Below are 21,662 nucleotides of genomic sequence, written 5' to 3' on the forward strand. Positions count from 1 at the left end.
CCCATTAAGGAGTCAGTGCCCAAGGGCTTTATTGGGAGTGGTTGTGCTCCCTCCCTGCCTGCAGAGATGACGCAACACCAACACACACACAGGTCGATGCACAAGCTCTTGTTTATTCCCTGGTCGATCTTTTTTCCTCTCTGCGGGGAAGTTCCCTTGCCTTATATAGGGCATAACAGCCAATCACAGAGGTGTTCACGTGAACAGGAGGTATACAGCCAATCACAGAGGTGTTCACGTGAACAGGAGGTATCTGGGGCTCGTAGGCAGTGGTGGCATGCGGTGTTCATGTGACAAGCACGAGGTCATGTGTGGCCAGGGCGGATGTTTTTCAGGCTGTCCGTGTTGCTCGGGCTATGTAGCCGGCGCCGTCTTAGGGGCGCGACCCCGACAGCTCCCCCTTCTTTATTTATTTGTATGGATAAGGACCGTGCCTGTCTTAGGTTGGGACGATCAACTTGCGCCCTTACCCGTCATCAAATACTGCAGAGCATGCTGCAGCTTCTGTCTTAGGTTGGTACGCCGTTATCGTCCTCATTACCCTTCATTGACTACTGGTCCAGCATGCTAAGCCATACTTGGGGTGAGCTACCATGCTCTGTGGCTACCAAGGCTTGATGTACAGCCTGCCGGTCTCTGGCTAATGTGCGTTGGAGGGCCCTTATCCAACGCAGCGCAGGGAGGAGGATGAAGAGCACAATGCAGCCGAGTGCAATAGTCCCAAACCAGGATTTCCCAAAAGCCGCCACTGCCTGCATAGTTTGTAGGAATTGGGAGGCCGTGAGAGGGTTGACTCTCATGGTATTGATCTGCAGAATCTCCATCCGGAGGGAGGCTGTCAGATTGTGGAATTTGGCTGACCAGGTGCCGTTGAGCATCTGAGATAATTCTCAGGAGAGGTTTGCTGCTCGGGAGAGATTAGAATACAAGTTAGATGTGATGCATATGCCCGATAAGGGCTGGATACAACTGGCGGAGAGAATTTGTGACATTAGGTTCATTTGTTCCTGCAGGAGATCTACCCTTTGATTGAGGATCATTACGAGTGTTATATAAGCGGGTTGAAAGGAAGAAGAATAGTTAAAACGAACAAAGAAGCAAAGGCTCCCGGGAAGGAGTAAGGAAGTGATGTTGTAAGCTGCTTCGGTGTTCTCGTATGGTAGAGATGGAAAGCCGGTACTTGCATTGATAGAGAAAAACAAAGGAAAAACTGTCGAGTCGTTAGAGAGGGGCAGAGGAGCGGGCCAGGCTTGCACCATGGCCCATAATTGTACTTCTCTATTCCGCCATGGTTGAGTCAAAACACTGAAGGGTAGGATGAGTATCCACAGTAGGCTTAGGGGGTCCATTGTTGTCAGTTGCCGAATTCAGGGATGTGTGTAATATCCATTTGCCACACATGATTGGGTAGTATTCATGTGGGTTTACTCCAAAGGAGGGTGCTGGGATAAGAGGGGCACAACTTGCCAAATACAGAAATGTTCTAAGTTGGCCTATTTCAAAGGCCACAAATGTAGCTCTGAATCTAAATGACCATTTTTAAGATTAGGACATAACACGTATCAAGAATGTTCAAGGTCATTTAGATTTAATTCCTCAATAGTCCTTAGAGTTTAGTCCTGATATTAATGATTCCCCAAAGTGGATACAGGATTTAGATCCAAATCCTCACATCTCAGGATTCAAGTAAATAATCTGTGTCAATTACTTTTGAAATTACTGCCAAAAGATTAGTTTTAAAAACCATCTGATAATGCTTGCTTCCTTTTAACCTTTATTCTGATCATGACCACTCATTACAAAATCCATTCACTTTATCTTTAGCAGAAGCAAATCACTTGATTATAACCCTCCATTACCTCAATAAACTTCTCATCCCTAGACCTGCAAAGTTAGCAAAGTCAAGTACAGAATACCTAAGACGGTAGAAGAGGTAAAAAGGCATAGAGATGTTGGGTAGTCCCTCAGTTCTGGATACTGCTTAGCAGCACAGTATCAAATGAGCAATGACAAACAGCAACTTTCCTAATCTAGGTCAGTACAACAGCCAAAATACTTTGTAAACTCTTTCTTTGGTTCTTTCTGGAGATCAAATCAACACTCTTCTGATTAAAAAGCATGTGAGGAGCTTAAGAGCAACTGAAGTGTTTAACAATATTTACTTATTTAACATCTTTTACCAAAAAATTGTACTAAAAATAATACTAATCATAACTCATAACTGAGAAAAGTACTAACATGAACTGGTACTAACATAAACTGCAAAGGCCAAGAACAGAAATTAGGAGTTGTGTGATACTGAATAGTATATGTGAACTGAAGACTCTGCTGCCTTGTATAGCACCAAGTATACTTTCCTTTGATAAACCCAAACTTAGGCACAAGAACTCAGTGTTAACAGGATTTCACCTTTTCTTACTATGTTTTATTTGTATTTGTACCTAATTTTTACTGAAACTTAAATTTATTGAAATTTAATTTTTAAAAGATACTATTTAGAAAATGGTCTTACCCAGAGAAAATTATAGTGACACATATTTTAGATATTACATTATTATGTTTAATTTAAATATTAGATTAAAAGTCTATAGTATCACATATACCATTTAAGCTGTCTTTCCATTTGAGATGAAAGGCTTATGCTAAGCTATACTCCTCACCTTCCCTGTGACTAAGAGCTGAATTGCGAGATATATACCTATAAGAAGTGGCAATCTGTAGCTATGAAGAGTTCTGTGTAAGTGTGTAAAGTTAAGGGACCTATAAAAGGATTGAATTCCCATCCTTAGCCACATTAGCACCATGCTCCAACTGAGTTAACTGGTTCAAAGTGTTAGATAAGACAGTGATAACTAAAAAAATAGGAACAAAGAAAGGTTCTATTTCATCATCTTAAGGTTTCACAGAGATGACGCAGGTTTACTATTCAAATTCCCACCTCCTGAAAAACAACTTCTTAAATAACTCTCAAGAGGGGTTCTGTTAGCTTTCAAAAGTGCCCGCAAGGGGCTCTCCATTCGGAGTCTAGAAATTTCTGACCCCATTATCTTTACCTTTACAGTCACGATCTGCGAACATACAGCTGCTGTCCCTTTGTGGTTGCTCTTCAGCAAACTTCTAACACCTTTACAGTCCCGATCCGCGAACATACAGCTGCTGTCCCTTTGTGGTTGCTCTTCAGCAAACTTCTAACCTTTCCTTTGTGGTCGTCCTAGTGACGAACATGCAATCCCTTTGTGGTTGCTCTTCAGCAAACTTTTAACCTTTCCTTTGTGGTCATCCTAGTGATGAACGTGCAATATGACGAGGGGGAAAAAGTACTCATGTATTTCCTTCTCTCACCTTCTCCCTAAAATGCTAAGTTTAAAAAGCTGCACAACTTCTATTCCATGAAATCTTCCTGTTACAACTACCACTTCTAAAAATCAAGTAAACAAAATGGAAACATTGTATTTCACTCTGACAAAACTATTCAATGTGAGATCAATGCACATAAAATTAAAAAGTTAAATATACCTCAATATTATCAGTAAATCAGAACATATCTCAACCAGTATCAGAATTTCTACCTTCACTGTATCTTTGCTATTTTTAAATATACTCACAGTTCCTGAGTTTCGGCACCAAATGTCACGCCCTCCCTGCCTGCAGAGATGACGTAACACCAACACACACACAGGTCCACGCACAAGCTCTTGTTTATTCCCTGGTCGATCTTTTTTCCTCTCTGTGGGGAAGTTCCCTTGCCTTATATAGGGCATAACAGCCAATCACAGAGGTGTTCACGTGAACAGGAGGTATACAGCCAATCACAGAGGTGTTCACGTGAACAGGAGGTATCTGGGGCTCGTAGGCAGTGGTGGCATGCAGTGTTCATGTGACGAGCACGAGGTCACATGTGGCCAGGGCGGATGTTTTTCAGGCTGTCCGTGCTGCTCGGGCTATGTAGCCGGCGCCATCTTAGGGGCGCGACCGGCGCCATCTTAGGGGCGTGACCCCGACAAGTGGTCATATAAGCATTTTGTTTAGCATGTAGCAAAATTCCAGATGCTCAAAAGTAAGGCAAGTATTCAGTATAATCCACATTATTTGTATAAACAGGCACAGGGAGCCATCTTTTTAAGTTAGGGAGTAGTGGGAATGCTCCCAAACCAAGTTTCCAGACACGAGCCAAATATGAACCTTGCTAGCAAGCCTCAGTCTTAGAGCTGTTATGTTAATGTTTTTCTGCACAGCATGGTTTGTATGAATACCACTTTTGGTAGGAAAAGGAAACTGTATGGTATTTGTTTTAGTATTTAAACTCAGGTGATTGTGAATTTGTCGGATAGGGAGATTAAGGCTATTTTTATTAGGGGTCCTTCTTTTAAAAATTTTTTTTTATTAACATATAATGTATTATTTGTTTCAGGGTACAGGGGTACAGGTCTGTAATTCATCAGTCCTACATAATTCTCAGCACTCACCATAGCACATACCCACCCCAATGTCTGTCTCCCAGCCACCCATCCTTCCTTCAGCAGCCCTCAGTTTGTTTCCTGAGGAAGAGTCTCTTATGATTTGTCTTCCTCTCTGGTTTCATCTTACTTCATTTTTTTCCCTCCCTTCCCCTCTGATCCTCTGTCTTGTTTCTCAAATTCCTCATATCATTGAGATAATATGATAATAGTCTTTCTCTGATTGACTTATTTCGCTTAGCATAATACCCTCTAGTTCCATCCACATTGTTGCAAATGGCAAGATTTCGTGGTTTTTTTTTGATGGCTGCATAGTATTCCATTGTATATATACACACCACATCTTCTTTATCCACATTTTCTTTATCTATATTCTTTCATCTCTTGATGGACATCTAGGCTTTTCCCATAGTTTGGCTATTGTGGACATTGCTGCTATAAACATTCGGGTGCACATGCTCCTTCGGATCTCTACATTTGTATCTTTGGAGTAAATACCCAGTAGTGCAATTGCTGGGTCTTAGGGTAGCTCTATTTTCAACTTTTTGAGGAACCTCCATGCTGTTTTCCGGAGTGGTGTACCATCCTACATTCCCACCAACAGTGTAGGAGGGTTCCTCTTTCTCTGCCTCCTCATCAACACCTGTTGTTTCCTGCCTGATTAATTTTAGCCATTCTGACTGGTGTAAGGTTGTATTTCACTGTGGTTTTGATTTGTATTTCCATGATGCCTAGTGATGATGAACACTTTTGCATGTGTCTGTTGGCCATTTGGATGTCTTTTCTGCAGAAATGTTTGTTCATGTTCTGCCTATTTCTTGATTGGATTATTTGTTCTTTGGGTGTTGAGTTTGAGAAGTTCTTTATAGATTTTGGATATTAGCCCTTTATCTGATATGTCATTTGCAAAGATTTTTTTCCATTCTGTTGGTTGTCTTTTGGTTTTGTTGACTGTTTCCTTTGCTGTGCAAAAGCTTTTGTTTTTTTTTTTGCCAGTACCATACTGTCTTTATGATGAAGCTTTGTAATAGAGCTTGAAGTCTGGAATTGTATTGCCACCAATTTTGGCTTTCTTTTTCAACATTCCTCTGGCTATTCGGAGTCTTTTCTGGTTCCATATTATGTTTTTCTTACCCCTAAAACTTTTGCTATATTAATTTTATTAAATAAACATTTAATGTTTCTTTTGTTATGACTATGCAAATGTTGTTCACCGCTGAGCCATGCTTGTTACAAAATTATTTTTTTCCTCTGCAGTTAAAACTTGCTGTTTAAAAAAATCATTCTGTCTTATTCTTCATAGCAGTCACAAACTGAAACCCAGACTTTCCCCCCACAGTGCAATTAATCACGTCATGTAATTTCCCAGTTCTATTTATTTTTCTTGGAGTTATCTTTCCTGGAGTCCTCCATCCCCTGTTGTGATTGATTTTAAGGTTCATGTCCCATCTTGAGCTTTATGAATGTACCAAACATACCTGTCCTTACTCTTCCCTCCCACTGAGCTTGAAAGCTTGCTACAAGTACAAGCATATGCTCCATGTCCTCTTGCAAATACAGTCAACTAGGTTGTACTTTGCTGATTTCTGGTTATAGGTAGTTGTTAGAGACCCACATAGTATTATATCAGCCTTTACTTATAGTGTTTAATTTTCTTTATTTTTGGTTGATGGGTTGGAGTATCGATAGGACAAGAGCTAAGAAAGCAATTAAATAAGGAAAAAAGTGGGAATTTCAGAAAATTTGGGCATATTATTGTAGTATCACATGTCCTAACATGTTCATAACTTAATTTCTGAGCTATTTAATGAATCTCTGATAGATGGCATCTTCATGTTGAATGATGGAAAATTACCTTGGATTACTGTTTTATAGAGTTTTTTTGTGATAACTTGTTTTCTGATTTTAAGAGTTTCTCTCAACTGGGCTTTATCATCCTGTTACGGCAGTTTTATAGTCAGTAGAGTTCCTGTTATCAGGAGCTCAGTATTCTGACTGATCTCAGCAATTTGCAGTATTGTCCACATGTCTGCAAATGGAGGAGAAAAAAGACTCTTTTTTTTAAAGAAGATTTTATTATTTGAGAGAGAGACAGAGATGGCAACAGAGATAGCAAGAGAGAGCAGGAGTGGAGTGGGGAGGAGAGGAAGAAGCAGGCTCTTTGCTGAGTGGGGATCACCCCCGCCCAAATCCTGACAACTGAGGACATGGGGCTCAATTCTAGGACCTGGGATCATGATCTGAGGTAAAGGCAGACACTTCAGTGACTGAGCCATCCAGGTGCCTCAGGAAAAAGACTTGTGTATTTCAGAGAATCATGGATATCGACTCAGGCCCTCACCCAGTAAATCATGTGTTTTGAAGAGAAGGGGGGAAAAAAAGGTGCTACTGACAGTAAGGTGTGATAGCTAACAGTGGAAGGAAGAAATATAAAAATAGAGTAGTCTTTGGTTATTTTATAGAGGGAAAAACAACCCAGTGCTCTTCAGTGGTTTGGGGGGCATTACTATATCATTGCACAGAATAGAATTGATCTTGATGAGGACTCATCAAAGTGGGATTCACTGTGTTTAATAGAGCAGCCTAGGCATAATGTATTTTTAAAAAGTTTCCATTAGGAATGATTAGCCTTTTTTTTTCCTTTTACTGATATACATAAAGAAACATATATCCTTTAGGTACATAGCCAACATTCATATATCACTGATTATACTGGCTGAAGGATTGTGTTTAGCTTTTAAGAAAAGCTCATGGGAAAAATATATGCCTATGACTTGTTAGACATTTAATTAAAAATGTCATGGATGTAACATCAGAGGAATTGCATCAAGTGTAAGAGGGAAGTTTCCAGAAATATTTGGTAAAATTTAAGATGCATTTTGTATGTTTCCCCTTTTACTTTATATGGATTTTTAAAAAAAAGATTTTATTTATTTATTTATTTGAGGGAGAGAGAGAGTAAAAGAGAACATAAGAGGGGAGAAGGTCAGAGGGAGAACCAGATTACCTCTGGAGCTGAGAGCCCGATGCCGGACTCAGTCCCGGTACTCCCGGATCATGACCTGAGCTGAAGGTAGTCACTTAACCATCTTTTGTGTTATATAATCATATATGATAATTTAGATATGTATAGGTCTGACAGTGCTTTGTATTCTTTATTTTACTTTAAATTATCAAGTATATATTAAGGAAAATAAACTAAAAACAGTGTGCTATTTTCATAGTTTATTTTGCATACAGTTCTGGCACTCTATTCCTTTATGTATATCTGAATTTCTATCTCATATCAATTTCCTTTAGCCTGAAGAGTTACCTTAAAATTTCTTATAGTACAGGTTTTCTTCAATTGATTATTTCAGATTGTTTGTCTGTGTTTTTTATCTTCACTATTTATTTATTTATTTATTTATTTGTCTTCATTTTTGAAGGGTATTTTATGTGATACAGAATTCTAAAATGACACTTTTTTTCCTGATTTCCTTTTCACAGTTTAAATATTCTCTTATGGCTTCCATTTTTTCTGATAAGAAGTCAACAATCATTTTAAACTCTGTTCCCCTTTGGGTTCCTGGGTGGTGCAGTTGGTTAAACGTCTGACTCTTGGTTTTGGCTTAGGTCCTGATCTCAGGGATCGAGCCCTGCACTGTGCTCTGTGCTTAGTCCAGAGTCTGCTTGGTATTCTCCCTCTCTCTGCCCCTTCCTGCTCATGTGTGCTCTCTTTCTCTCTCTAAAAATAAATTAAAATAAAATCTTTAATAAACTCTGTTCCTCTTTGTGTAACCTATCTTTTTCTCTGGCTACTATTAGGATTTAATTCTTTATCACTGGTTTTCAACAATGTAATTATGATGTACCTCAGGGTTATTTTATGTTCATCTTGCTGGGGTTCATTATGATTCTTACATTTATAAATCAATATTTTTTCATCAAATTTGGGAAATTGTGGATCATCATTTATTGAAATATTTCTTTTGATTTCTCTCTTCACCATTTTGGAAATTTCTTCTATATTAGATCAATTTTTTATTGTCCCATATGTCATTAAAATTCTCTGATAATTTTTTAAACCATTTTTTCCCTTCTGTGCTTCAGATTTAGTTCCTGTTGTGATTATTTCTCTTTGACTTGTTTTTTTTTTATCAGTGTCTAATCTGTTAACACCATACAATGAAAATTTCATTTCATGTATAGTATTTTTCAGCTTGAGAGCTCTATTTTTTTTCTTTAATAGTTCTATTTTTTTTATTGTGTTCATGTTTTCTTTAAATGTTGAATATCCTAATAATATCTGTTTTAAAATATTTTCCTGCTATTTCCACCATCTCCATCACTTCTGGATTTGTTTCAAATGGTTAGTTTTTCTCTTGTTTATAATCATATTTCCTTGCTTCTTTGATTCACTAGTAACTTTTGACTGATGGTAGATATTGAATGTGACATTATTGAATATTGTAATATGGTTATTTAAAAAACCTTAGGCTTTTTTCTGGTAGTTAATTTATATGTAGATCAGCTTGATCAATTCTATACTTGTATTTAAGCATTTTTGTATGACTTTAAAGTAGCATTTCTTCTAGCGCTAGTCTAGTCCTATTTCTAAAGTGTGGCCTTTTTCTGGTCTGAATACTCAGTGAAGTCTCTCTACCTTGGCTGATTTTTTTGGTGTGTTTCACTTAAAAAGTAACCTTTCTTAATTGAAGGACAAAAATTATATCATTGTAAATTATACGTTATTATAAAATACGTGTGTGTGTGTGTGTGTGTGTGTATAACAATGAGGTATTCCTGTAAGTTTAATCAGTCATACAGAGGTCTTTGTGGGTTGTTTTTTAAATTATTGTATGTAGTCTGTTTTAACTAAAGAAAATCATTACAATTGTGACCTACTTTTTTTTAGTTGGATTTTATTCACTAATAGCCAAGTGTTTTGGTAGAGCATAAAGCAATGTTTCATTACTTTGCCAAATCCCTTGCTAAGCTCTTTTGCAGAATGAAATTTTTCACTATTTATGTCATCGTGTAGAATATAGGATATGAAAATAGAATTGTCCACTTCTCTTAACTGCAGTTATAATTTGAATTGTCTTGAAAGATATATTTCTTTTCCCCCAGACACAAGTGAAGCCTCTTTTGAGTTTAGAGCTAAAATTAAGGACTATTTTAGATTGAGTCCTCAGGACACTTGTTTTTTCATTGTAGGTAGCACTATCTCATTTTTACATCTCCTGTGTGATCTCCATAGATGGTTAGAAAAGCAATATTTCATCAGAATGATGGGTTACTGCCAGCACCCCTCTGTGAGTTGGTTATTAAAACCATGTCCTTTCCTTTCCAATTCAGAGTGCAAGCTTTTGACTAATGTTATATACTTGAGCTCTTCTGACATAAGGGGAGAAGATAGCTAAAACAGCTCCAAACCTGGGTTTATAGCCTTTGGTATCTTGGTATTTCAGTGAACTAGATGAGGTGGTTCTTAATCTTTTTCAACCTTCTATCCTTAACATGGTTGATAGCCAGTGAGAGCTGCATTCAAACAGAAATGGAAACTTTTAATTTATGTATAGCTTTTAAAAGGCAAAGAAATGAAGGGTTATTGCAGTTGGCGCAGTCTCTGATACAATTAATATCAAATGCGTATAAATCCTATTAGAGATCTGTCATCGGTGAAAAGAGAATATGAAAAATGCGTGACCTATCTTTACTGGATTCAGTTAGAGAGAGACCATAGAGCTAAGGAGCTTTATGAACTGCATATTAATCATAACCAGTCTTCTGAGATAAACCTATTTCTGGTAACTTATCAAAGCTGTACAGAAGATTAGTCACTCCCTTTGGTAAAGGAATGTTTTACATATTGTTCTGAGTTTTGAACATTGTAGCTTTAAAAACTGATTAACGGATACTTTAATATTAAAATATATCTCTGAATTGTGTAGCTTAGGCAGCTATTATCCTGTAGTGCCACCTCAATAGGGAGATGGGCTCTTTGTCAAAAACTGCATCATTGTTTTGTTGCATATTGAACAAGACAGTGTAGAGGATTGTATTAGAGACCAGACAAAAGAACTTTGCTACAGCAAACAGTCATTAAATCATGCAGAAATATTTCTTTTCTTAAATCTTTACTTTAAGCAACAATTAGGTATTTGCTAAGAGCATTTTTAAATGTCACTTTCAATGCCTGAAGTCTTTTATCTCTTTGAAAAGGAAGAGAATTAGCTTAAGGGGCCAGTTAAGAACATCATATTAAATGGACAGTATTACTAAAGATAAGGGAGCAGTTTATAATCTGACAAAAATAATTAAGATCATATTTTTAAAATATGTGAGAAGGTTTCACAAGATTATGAAACTCCTAGATAAAGCATAAGTTGTTAACAGGTATAAAATATATTTTGTATTAGTGGTTCACAAAACAGAGATGTTGAGTGATATAAGCATTTAGTTCTGACCTCCTATTACCACTTGAGTGGCTACAGTATATTAAATCCTGTTGATAAAAATATAGAACCATGACATGGTGAAGATATTTAATAATACATATCATTTTATTACTTTGTTTTCATATTTTTAAAGTAATAAACTATTTCAAAAAGTTAAAAAGAGGGCACCTGGGTGGCTCAGTCAGTTAAGTGTCTGCTTTTGGGTCAGGTCATGATCCCAGGGTCCTGGGATTGGGTCCTGTATCAGGCTCCCTGCTCAGTGGAGAGTCTGCGTCTCTCTCTTCCCCTCCCCCTGCTTGCGATCTCTCTCTCATTCTCTCTTTTGTTCTCTGGAATAAATAAATAAAATGTTTTTAAAAAGGTAAAAAGATATGGAAGTACATACATTATAATATCTCATTCTTTCCATCCTATACTCTAAGGGTAACTACTATTAATAAATTGGCATATAATCCTTCTACTTTTAAAAATGCATTTATTGAAGGAATATGTAACACAGAAAAATGCACAAATCATAAACATACAGTTCAACGAATTAGTGAATTCTCCCATGTAACGAACACTCAATTCAAAAAATAAAACATTACCCGTTCTTCCCAATTCATATTGCCTTCCTCCTCCCCAAAGGCAACTGCTTTTATGACTGGGAACACTATAGTTCAGTACTGCCTGGTTTTAAACTTTGTATGAATTACGCTATCTACTTTTCTGTATCTGTCCTCTCTTCTTCAGCTCCATGTTTGTGAGAGTCATTCACAATTTTTTTTAAAGATGTATTTATTTATTTGAGAGAGAGTATAGATGGAGAAGGAGATGAAAAGCAGACTCCCCAATGAGCAAGGGAGCCCGACACAGCGCTCCATTCCAGGACCCTGGGATCATAACCTGAGCCAAAGGTAAATGCTTAACTGACGGAGCCACCCAGGTTTCCCAGTCATTTATAATTTTGAATGTAAATGTAGTTTGTCATTTTATTCTATAGCCAGGGTCAGCAACATCTACTGTAGAGGGGCAGAGTAAATATTTTAGGCTTTGCCCATTTTACATAACCTGTCGCAGCCACTCATTTTGACATTTATAATGCAAAAGCAACCATAGAAAATCTGTAAATAAGTGAGTATGCTTGTATTCAGACAAAACTTTATTTGTAAAAATAGGCTGCTGGCTAGATTTGGCCCATGGCCATAGTTTGCCAACCCCTGCTCTATAGTATTCCATTATATGAATATATCAAAATTAACTTACTTAATTCAGATTTTGCCAGACATTTGTGGTTTTGTTATGAATACTGTTGTATATTTGTTTTTATATACTTATGCATGCATTTCTATTTGGTATATGGAATTACCACATCATAGTTTACATACATAGGTTCCCCTACAGCAATAACGCCAAATGGTTTTCTAAAGTAATGGTTAATTTATACCTCTAACAGTAGTTAAACTCATCATCAATTATCAGTCTTTTTAAAAGATATTTTCTTTACTAATTTAAGTTAAACATAATATGTGATATTTTCATTTTAAGAATTAAAATATTAGAGACTTCTATATCAATTTATATTTAATCAAAAACTCCCTATAGAAAATTTGATACGTTAGCCTCTAACTTCACTAATTATATTTTCCTTAATTCTAATATGCTAACAGAGCTCCACAGCACACATTATTTATTTTATGTATTGGACTGACTTTTATTCTCAACCAGTGTCTATGTTGCCATACTTTGGCCAACTCTAAGCCAAGGAGGGTAGGTGTTGACCAAGCAAGACCAAAGAAATTACCTGGAGACAGAGATCGAGGGATAGTTTCATTGAGGGAACTTTCTTACAGGGTGTTCAGGAGTGGTAGAACAAAGCATCTACTGCTGGAATCTACATGTGGCAAGCTTTTATAGTACAGCAAACAGCCTAGCAACTGTCTGCAGCCTTTTCCCTCCTGTGTGGCCAGTGTTCCAAGGAGATCAAGGCCTGCCTTCCAGACATTTGCCACACCCAGAGCCCTTGACCCTGAACATTGAACAACATGTTTCTTTTCATATCCTATTGAATGGGAATATAGAGGGAGGATAGGATCTGTGTATTCTCAAGATAGTGATTAACAGAGACATTCAGGGTGTGCTTGCACAAACCAGTCATCTAGCACGTACCATATAATGTCTAATAATATTATTATTATAGCCATGTAGAACAAAGGAAAATACTTCAATACTAGATAACATAATTTCTGCACATGTACTCTAATTAATAACCTTTTCCAAGGGTATCTTTTACCTTTATCTTAGAGTCCAAATGTGTAGAACTTTTTTCAGATGTCATCTTCTTCAAACTCCTTGGCATTTGATACCACCCCCTACTCATTCTTTGAAACTCTTGTGCTTTTTACTTATCTGTACCCAGCTTCTATTTCCTAGTTTTCCATTTTCCTGCCCCAATAATTTTGCCTAAGTCTGAGTTTTCATTTGAGGCCCTGTTTTTCTGCTAAAATTTGCTTGCCATGTTGAATTCATATTATCAACCTTATGTAAGTGCTCTTAAATATATATCTTTGATCTAGATTTCTCATCTCCTTCTGGTCTTATTTTCCAGATACCTAGAAAGTATCACTGTTTTATCTCATCTTTTCAAATTTAATTATCTAAAGTGAAACTCATAATATTTACATTTTATTCTCTCTTCTTTCCAACCCCCCAAATCTCATATTCTTTCATATCCATTTAGCAAATACATATAGTGGAAAGAAGTGTTTAGTTAAGCTTTGATAAATAGCAAGTAATAGAGTAATTTCTCTTCTTGGTTAAATGGAAGGTAAGGGAAGGAATAAAAGTTTTATAAAACTTGTTAGGAATGAATTTATAACTATTCAAAATAATATGAAATATTGTTAATATTTGTTCACCAAATAAATCATTTTTCAGTCATAATTTGGGATAGTTAAGCAAGTTAATTTTGGAAAACAGTACAGAAGTAGTGCTTTATCATTCTAATTGAACAATGATAATAGTTCACTTCTTTCTGGTGTCTTAGAAATAAAGCTATAAATATACGTTAAAATTTGGAAATAATTTATTCAGCATAAATAAATGATAACTATCATCTTGAAAAAGGAATTGCTTCTGGGTAGTAAGAAAAAGCATGTCTTTGCAGGGAAGCACTGACATCTTCTGAATCTAAATGGGATTAATTTAAAACTTTTGAGAAAAGCATATAATTTATCAGAGTGTCATTTTCAAATGTGGAAACCCTTAATCTTAATAGGAAATGAGGAGAGTCACTGAAATTCTTTAATAACCCTGACATACTGCCAAAATGTAGATAACACTGAAGTAGATTCCTTGATGTTAATCATGGGAACATACTAGAGTTGAGTATAGTTAAAATAACATATATTTGGGTGTCTTTTTTGTTCCAGGCATTGTTGTAGCAGCTTAGCATACAGTATAGTGAAGAAAGAAAAAAATACATGCATATATATCCATACACACACACACACACACACACACACACACACACACACATATACATACACATCACTAGCTAGCTAGATGAAATCTCAGGTGTAAATGCTATGGTGAAAATAACTGTAGTATGGTAGGGAGTACCAGGGATGAGAGTTGCAATTTGAAATAGGGTGCTCAGAATGGGCCTTGTAGTGACATTTGAGTACAGACAGAAATAAGGTAAGGAAATTAGGCAAATATACATCTTGCATCGTGTTTATTTGTTGGGTTTTTATTTCTCACTTCATTCCTGAAGGGATTTGGTACCTGAATTACTTAGTAGATCAAAGCTAAAGAAAAACATGATACATTGATACTTTCTGCCTTTGGTAACATCAGAGAACCCTGCTAGGGAAAACAGTCCATGCCGAGGAAATGTTCTGCCTGGGCTTGTTTTATTGCCAGTGCTGTCACTGGAGTTCCATGTTGCCTATAGTAATTGAGGGTGGAGTATTTTTTTTTTAAAGATTTTATTTATTTATTTGACAGAGCCAGAGATCAGAAGTAGGCAGAGAGGCAGGCAGAGAGAGGAGGAAGCAGGCTCCCTGTTGAGCAGAGAGCATGATGCGGGGCTCAATCCCAGGACCCTGAGATCATGACCCAAGCTGAAGGCAGAGGTTTTTTTTTGTTTGTTTGTGTTTTTGTTTTTAAAATTATAATTTACAACTATTCATTGATAGTATATTGAAAATCAATTTGTTTGGGGCCATGCTCTTTTTTTTTTTTTCTTTCCTTTCAGCGTAACAGTATTCATTGTTTTTGCACCACACCCAGTGCTCCATGCAATCCGTGCCCTCTCTAACACCCACCACCTGGTTCCTCCAACCTCCCACACACCCGCCCCTTCAAGTCAAGCGGAGAAAGACAACTATCATATGATCTCCCTGATATGAGGAAGTGGTGATGCAACATGGGGGCTTAAGTGGGTAGGAGAAGAATAAATGAAACAAGATGGGATTGGGAGGGAGACAAACCATAAGTGACTCTTAATCTCACAAAACAAACTGAGGGTTGCTGGGGGGAGGGGGTTTGGGAGAAGGGGGTGGGATTATGGACATTGGGGAGGGTATGTGCTTTGGTGAGTGCTGTGAAGTGTGTAAACCTGGTGATTCACAGACCTGTACCCCTGGGGATAAAAATATATGTTTATAAAAAAAAAAAATTAAAAAAAAAAACAAAACTCTCAGGTTGTTTTTCAGAGTCCATAGTCTCTCATGGTTCACCTCCACTTCCAATTTCCCTCAACTCCCTTCTCCTCTCCATCTCTCCTTGTCCTCCATGCTATTTGTTATGCTCCACAAATAAGTGAAACCATATGATAATTGACTCTCTCTGCTTGACTTGTTTCACTCAGCATAATCTCTTCCAGTCCCATCCATGTTGCTACAACAGTTGGGTATTCATCCTTTCTGATGGAGGCATAATACTCCATAGTGTATGTGGACCCCATCTTCCTTATCCATTCGTCCGTTGAAGGGCATCTTGGTTCTTTCCACAGTGTGGTGACCGTGGCCATTGCTGCTATAAACATTGGGGTACAGATGGCCCTTCTTTTCCCGACATCTGTATCTTTGGGGTAAATACCCAGTAGTGCAATGGCAGGGTCATAGGGAAGCTCTATTTTTAAATTCTTGAGGAATCTCCACACTGTTTTCCAATGTGGCTGCACCAACTTGCATTCCCACCAACAGTGCAAGAGGGTTCTCCTTTCTCCACATCCTCCCCAACACATGTTGTTTCCTGTCTTGCTAATTTTGGCCATTCTAACTGGTGTAAGGTTGTATCTCAGTGTGGTTTTAATTTGAATCTCCCTAATGGCTAGTGATGATGAACATTTTTTCATGTGTCTGATAGCCATTTGTATGTCTTCATTGGAGAAGTGTCTGTTCATATCTTCTGCCCATTTTTTGATAGGATTATCTGTTTTGTGTGTGTTGAGTTTGAGGAGTTCTTTATAGATCCTGGTTATCGACCTTTTGACTGTACTGTCATTTGCAAATATCTTCTCCCATTCCGTGGTTTGCGTCTTTGTTTTGTTGACTGTTTCCTTTGCTGTGCAGAAGCTTTTGATCTTGATGAAGTCCCAAAAGTTCATTTTTGCTTTTGTTTCTTTTGTGAATGCAGAGGTTTTAACCCACTGAGCCACCCTGGCGCCCCAAGGGTGGAGTATTTTATTATAATATTTCCACACCTGATGAAATTCACTTAGATTGAAAATAATCTTTCAGGTCAGACCCTTAACCAGCTTCTTTTTGAGTGCAGATTTACTAGTCTAAGAATCAAATGAGGAGCACCTGGGTGGCTCACATCATGATCCCAGGCTCCTGGAACTGAGCTCTGAGTCTCTGTCAGGCTCCTTGCTTAGCAGGGAGTCTGCTTCTCTCTCTCCTTCTGTCCCTCCCTCAGCTTGTGTCCTCTCTGTCAAATAAGTAAGATCTTAAAAAATCAAATGAGAAGAAATGTGAGATGGTTTACTGGAAAAGCCTAGGCAGTGTGAAAATATTGTAACAGTGACTTTCTGGAGATAATTCTTCTGATGTTATTAACTATTGAGTGAAATAATGTTGGGTATTTCTGACTAGGTAAAGGTAAAGGTAGGTAGCACCTTAGAGTAGTAGTCAGATAACAGAGTATAGGAAATTATCAATTGCAGTTATGTAGCATCCGTCCTAGTTGCTGATTTTCCCCATTATTTACTGTTGTTGTAATTGAGAAAACTGGAAAATGAAATTTGAATACAGAGCTCTTAGTTTGTTATATTACTGCTAAGTACTATTGGAATAAATGCAGATGTAATTTTACAGGCTGCTTAGTGATTATTCTATACAGAAACCTAATAGTTGTATCATGGATTTTCATTTCAGTATTAAGAATTCTAAAATCGGGGCACCTGGGTGGCTCAGTGGGTTGGGCCGCTGCCTTCGGCTCAGGTCATGATCTCAGGGTCCTGGGATCGAGTCCCGCATCAGGCTCTCTGCTCGACAGGGAGCCTGCTTCCTCCTCTCTCTCTCTCTCTGCCTGCCTCTCTGCCTACTTGTGATCTCTCTCTGTCAAATAAAAAAAAAAAAAAAAAAAAGAATTCTAAAATCTATTTGGGGAATTTTCCTTTCACTTTTAAGAAATTTTACAGATAAATCCTCAGTTTTCCAGTATGGCAGTGTATCACTGATATCCAAGCAAGAGCATACAGGGCTTATAATGTAAAGAATTAAAAGTTAAAAATTACATTATATAGGTTCTGACTATGTATGTATGATCCAATATGTTTTTGCTTAGTTTTCTGACTTCTGGTGTCTTTTAATCTGGACTTGCTACTTTATCATTAAATGCATTCATATTTTTGGTTAGCCAATAAAATGTGCCTGTGTATGCGTGCATGTGCATGTGCACATGCGCATGTACACACACACACATAATTTTTGCAATAAGAAAGGAGAAGTTTAGACATAATGGAATCATTGGTTAAGGAAACCAGGTCAGTAATAATCCAGCTAGACCATTGGACAACTTTAAGTAATGTTTCAGTGTTGAAGAGGAATCAGTAGTGTAGGAAATTGAGAAATAATCTGGGATCCTGGAACAAGTTCTGAGCTAAGGAGAAAGTCCTAAATAGAGGTCAGAGATGCTAGGTAGAGGACAAAGGATGCTAGGAATTTATTAAACTTGATGTGGGGCTAAAGGTTTTATAAATCCTGGGCTTTCCTGCCCAAGAGCATATTAGCACAGTAAGGATACTTAGAAGAATCTGGTCCATGATGCTCAGATTCGGTTGCTCCTACATCTGCTGTCCATCACAAAGTGAGATTTGGTGTTGTAGAAAAACAATAATTAAAAATCTCCTGAGGACTCATTGAATGCAGGTCTAGATCTTTGGGCAGCTGTGTTCTTCTCAAGCCGAGCCAGGCCCACACACAAGCAACCATGTCCAAGGGACCTGCAGTTGTCTTTGATCTTGGCACCAGCTACTCCTGCATGGGTGTCTTCTAGCCTGGGAAAGTGGAAATAATTGCCGATGACCAGGGAAACCAAACCACCCCAAGTTATGTCGCCTCCACAGACACCAAACAATTGATTGGTAATGCTGCAAGGAATCAAGTTGCGATGAACCCCACCAACACAGTTTTTGATGCCAAACACTTGATTAGATGGAGATTTGATGGTGCTGTTGTCCAATCTGATACTAAGCATTGGCCTTTCATGGTGGTGAATGATGCTGGCAGGCTCAAGATCCAAGTACAATACAAGGGAGAGACAAAAAGCTTCTATCCAGAGGAGGTGTCCTGTATGTTTTGGACGAAAATGAAGGAAATCGCAGAGGCTTATCTTGGGAAGACGGTTACCAATGTAGTTGCCACAGTACCTGCATACTTCAGTGATTGTCAGCATCAGGCTACCAAAGATGCTGGAACTATTGCTGGTCTCAGTGTACTTAGAATCATCAGTGAGCCAACTGCTGCTGCTATTGCTTATGGCTTAGACAAAAAAGTTGGAGCTGAAAGGAATGTCCTGATCTTTGACTTAGGAGGTGGCATTTTTGATGTGTCAGTACTTACTATTGAAGATGGGATTTTTGAGGTTAAGTCCACATCTGGAGACACCCACTTAGGTGGAGAATATTTTGACAACTGAATGGTCAGCCATTTTATTGCACAGTACAAGCACAAAGATAAGAAGGATATCAGTGAAAACAAGAGGGCAGTTCGTTGTCTCCATACTGCTTGTGAACATGCTAAGCATACACTTTCTTCCAGCACCCAGGCCAGTATTGAGATTGATTCTCTGCATGAACGAATCGACTTCTATACCTCTTGTTACTCATGCCCGGTTTGAAGAATTAAATGCTGACCTGTTCCGTGGCACCCTGGACCCTATAGAGAAAGCCCTTTGGGATGCCAAATTAGACAAGTCTCAGATCCATGATACTGTCCTGGTGGGTGGTTCTACCCATATACCCACGATTCAGAAACCTCTCCAAGATTTCTTCAGTCGAAAAGAACTGAGTAAGAGCATCAACCCTGATGAGGCTGTTGCTTATGGTGCAGCTGTTCAGGCAGCCATCCTTTCTGGAGACAGATCTGAAAATGTTCAAAATTTGCTGCTGTTGGATGTTACTCCACTTTCTCTTGGCATTGGAACTGCTGGAGGAGTCATGACTGTTCTCATCAAGCATGATACTGCCATTCCTACCGAACAGACACAGACCTTCACTAACTACTCCAACAACCAGCCTGGTGTGCTTATTCAGGTGTGTGAAGGTGAGTGTGCCATGACCAAGGACAACAACCTACTTGGAAAGTTTGAACTCACAAACATACCTCCTGCCCCTCGTGGTATCTCTCAGATTGAGGTCACTTTTGATATCATGCTAATGGTATCCTCAGTGTCTCTGCTGTGGATAAGAGCACAGGAAAAGGAGCTAGATTACCATCACTAATGAGAAGGGTCGCTTGAGCAAGGAAGATACTGAGTGCATGGTCCAGGAAGCTGAGAAGTACAAAGGTGAAGATGAGAAATAGCAGGACAAGGTGTCTTCCAAGAATTCACTTGAGTCTTACACATTCAGCATGAAAGCAGCTGTTGAAGATGAAAACCTTCAGGGCAAGATAAATGATGAAGACAAACAGAAGATTCTTGACAAGTGCAATGAAATCATCAGCTGGCTTGATATGAACCAGACTGCAGAAAAGGAAGAATTTGAACACCAGCAGAAAGAACTGGAGAGTCTGCAACCCCATCATCACCAAGCTGTACCACAGTGCAGGGGGCATGCCAGGAGGAATGCCTGGAGGCTTCTCTGGTGGTGGAGCTCCTTCCTCTGGTGGTGCCTCCTCTGGGTCCACCATTGAAGAGGTTGATTAAACCAACCTGAGAATAAATAGGTTTAGCATTGTTCCACACACAATATTCAAAGGACCCAAATTGGTAGCAAATTCCATGGCAGTTGTAACATTGTGCAGCTGTAGCAAAAAAAACTGGACATTCTTCATACTTGAATATGAAATATGTGCACAGGGAAAGGACATAAACATTTGCACTTTATAAGCACTGTACTGTTAAGTGGAAAATGCAATGTCTTAAATAAAACTGTATTTAAAATTGGCAAAAAAAAAAAAATCTCCTGGGGCCTTAAAAAATGTCAGCTTTTTTTGAGGTCTGTTTTTCATGTAAATAAAAAACAGCCAATTATATCTCAGAGAACAATTGGTATAAAAATAGTGTAATTTTTGGCTCACTCATAATTGGGACCATTTAGTTTCATGATCCTTTGTATGACACATTGCACTAGTTCCTAGATACTTTAATAAAGGTGTTATCCTTCCTGCTCTCTTACATCTTCATAATGGGGCTGACTTAACAAATACTTAGTAGATTGACAGAATTCTACCCAACATTGATTATTAACTCAAATGAGGCATACATGTAGAATAAAGAATGTAATGATAAAATTTATAAAATGGTATCAATTCCTCTGGTACCTGTATCAGTCGAAGGGCTAATCATTATTCTAAAATAAAACAAAAGATTTTTTATTAGTCAGAGGAAAAAAATTCTGTGCATTTTCCCCCCATCCTGCCTCCTATTTTGAATTTGTCTGCAAGTCTGGTTTAAATCCTACTTAAAAGTTTACATTCAGAAACGTGTGGGATGCCTGGGTGGCTCAGTTGGTTAAGCGGCTGCCTTCGGCTCAGGTCATGATCCCAGCATCCTGGGATCGAGTCCCACATCGGGCTCCTTGCTCGGCGGGGGTCCTGCTTCTCCCTCTGCCTCTGCCTGCCATTCTGTCTGCCTGTGCTCTCTCTCTCTCCCTCTCTCTGACAAATCAATAAATAAAATCTTAAAAAAAATTAAAAAATAACGTATGCACTTTACATAGATGTGGTGATGCTTAATTATCCATTAAAGAAGACATTTCACATTTTCAACATGAATGGTTTCTTACTCTAAACTTTTTTTTAAAAAACATTAATTCAACAAGGGAAGGCCAGCAGTGCAAGCAATAGTTGTAGATGTTTTTCAACTATAGCTGTCAGGAACGTATGTTGAGATACATTTGAAATACCACGTTGTGGGTTGTGGGGGTACCTTTAATGGAAATCCAGATAACACCAAAAAAGGAAAAAAAAAAAAAAGAAGTTCATTGCCATTGGACTATAAGATTAGCCTAGAGTTTGATTTTATGTATTTTTAAGGGTATCATCATATAGATACCGCATCATTTTCTCTTAAAATTTCTTCTATTGATGATTGTTTTAAGATACATAAT

The 21,662-nt window shown here is 38.0% G+C and overlaps 1 protein-coding gene and 1 pseudogene across 1 annotated transcript in view; both read left to right on the plus strand.

The window, feature by feature from the left end:
• The window catches only part of DIAPH2 (diaphanous related formin 2), a 958,873-nt gene that overhangs the window by 119,651 nt on the left and 817,560 nt on the right, over window positions 1-21,662 (plus strand). The gene's annotated exons all lie outside the window — the stretch shown is intronic.
• LOC116583589 lies at window positions 18,100-20,512 on the plus strand (annotated as a pseudogene).

Source organism: Mustela erminea, chromosome X, assembly GCF_009829155.1.
Source record: "Mustela erminea isolate mMusErm1 chromosome X, mMusErm1.Pri, whole genome shotgun sequence".
Classification (NCBI taxonomy): domain Eukaryota; kingdom Metazoa; phylum Chordata; class Mammalia; order Carnivora; family Mustelidae; genus Mustela; species Mustela erminea.